Genomic DNA, 2,277 nt, shown 5'->3' with positions numbered 1-2,277 from the left:
ACACTAGTCCGGCCGGACCAAAGGCTAAAAATGTTAGTGTCGAACCCTGGTTTTAATTATTTTTTTTCTTCTACAAAGCCTTTTATTTAGCATTTCTGAGTACTGGTATATGATTGCCATACTTTCCAAAACTTTTTTTAATGCTTTATTTTGAAGCATTTTCCATATCCATATATACACTGTACAAACACAAGACAATTTTCACCCACTCACCACCACAATTGCACACACTCACACAGTGCACTTTCTAAACTTGAAAATAATGAGATGTTTGTAAAATACTTATGCCCCCTCCCCCCACATTGGAATTTTTTATCTAAGTCCAAAAAGGCATAACTCTGTCAAAAATGGTGCAAGCATACCCAAAAGAGAACTTGACCTAGATATTCATCTGATAAATCTGTATACTAAATTGCATTTCACTATGTGCAACCTCTGCAAAGGAAATGAACGGAAACTGCAAATAATTTGAATTTTAGGTCACCTGAGTAAACTCAGGTGACCTATTGCTATCTGTTTTCGTCCGTCGTCGTTCGTCGTTGGGAAACTTTTGAACATTTTCAGCTTCTTCTCTGCAACCACTGAACCAATTTCAACCAAATTTGGCACAAAGCATCTATGGGTAAAGGGGGAACAAAAATTGTGAATTTCATACCCTCCCCCCCGGGGCCCTGAGGGGTGGGGCCAAAACCACTACAATTAATGCAAATTTTTAAAAAAATTTCTTCTTTACTCCTGGCATCAAGCAGTCAAACTGTTTGCATGATTGTAATAAGCATTGAGTCCTCTACCAAAATTGTGAAATTCATGGCCCCAGGGTCAGGGGTTCTAGTGCTAGGGCAGGGCAAAAAAAGTAGGTAGTGATAATGCATTATTTCTTTGAAAATCTTCTTCTCTGCCCCTGGGTTTTAAATAAACCATCTAAGTAGTTAGTTATGATGAGCAAGAGTGCTTCTCCCAAAAAAATTGTGAATTTTATGGCCCCAGGGTTAGGGGTTCTGGTGTTAGGGCGGGGCTCTATTGATTATATACAGTGAAAATACATGATTTCTTTGAAAATCTTCTTTTTTGCCCCGGGGGTTTTAAAAAACAAATTTAAGTGAAAAAGAAATTAGCAAAGTGCCTCTAACAAAGTTGTAAATTTTTAGGGCCCAGGGTCAGGGGTTCTGGAAAAAGGGGGGGGGGTTTTAAATTAAAGAAAAATACATGAATTCTTTGAAAATCTTCTTTTTGCTCCTAAATTAAATAAATTAACTAAGTGCATAGTTATGATGAGCATGAGTGCCTCTATCAAAATTGTGTTTTTATGGCCCCAGGGTCAAGGGTTCTGGGGGGGGGGGCTTATAGATTAAAAGTAAAAATTCATGAATTCTTTAAAAATCTTCTTCTCTGCTCATAGATATTTATAAATAAATTAACTAAGTGAAAAATTTAATATTAGCATGAGTGCCTCTCCCCAAAATTGTGAATTTTATGGCCCCAGGGCAAAGAGTTCTGGTGTTGGGGGGGGGCTCTATTGATTATATAGTGAAAATACACGAATTCTTTGAAAATTTCTTCTATGCTCCTAGGTATTAAATAAACTAACTAAGTGCATAGTTATATGAGAAAAAATGCCTCTACAAAAATTGTGAATAATTTTATGGCCCCTGGGTCAAGGCTTCGGGTTTTGGGGGGGGCCTATAGATTATTTTTGAAAAAACATGAATTCTTTGAAAATTTTTCTTCTGCTCCTAAAATTTTAAAAAACTAAAAAAGGAAAAATATTTAAGATAGCAAGAGTCCCTTTAACCAAAAAAAGTGCAACTTTAAGAAGGCAGTATTTATCAAAGCATACTGTAATTTGGAGAGCATTCCTTTCCAGATCTTGTAAAGCTATTCTTTACATACATTTTAGTATCAAAACACATAGCTTTGCAGCAAGGGAGCAAGTTTTTTGACCAAACAAGTGCTCGAAGCCTAATTACACCCCCTCCAATACAACATACCAAGAAATCTACAGACCTAACATAAGTAACATTCATTGAATGAAATATATGGAGATAAGGAACAGTGTTCAAGCTGCTATTATCAAAAATTGTAAATATATTTTTTTCATCTTAAACAATTCAGCTTCAGTCTAGTGCAGAAATGTAACATGACCTATAGCGATATACAATGTACTTTTATGACATCTAAATAAGATGGATTGACTTCAGGCGAACCCAAGCAGCTTAAAGCAAGCCAGCAATCAGATGCGTCTAGTATCATATTATGTTTAACATAGATTATAGAAAT

Source organism: Saccostrea cucullata, unplaced genomic scaffold, assembly GCF_032062105.1.
Source record: "Saccostrea cucullata isolate Sc308-1 unplaced genomic scaffold, CSIRO_AGI_Scuc_v1 ctg8265, whole genome shotgun sequence".
NCBI lineage: Eukaryota > Metazoa > Mollusca > Bivalvia > Ostreida > Ostreidae > Saccostrea > Saccostrea cuccullata.
Note: the sequence above shows the minus strand (reverse complement) of the source record.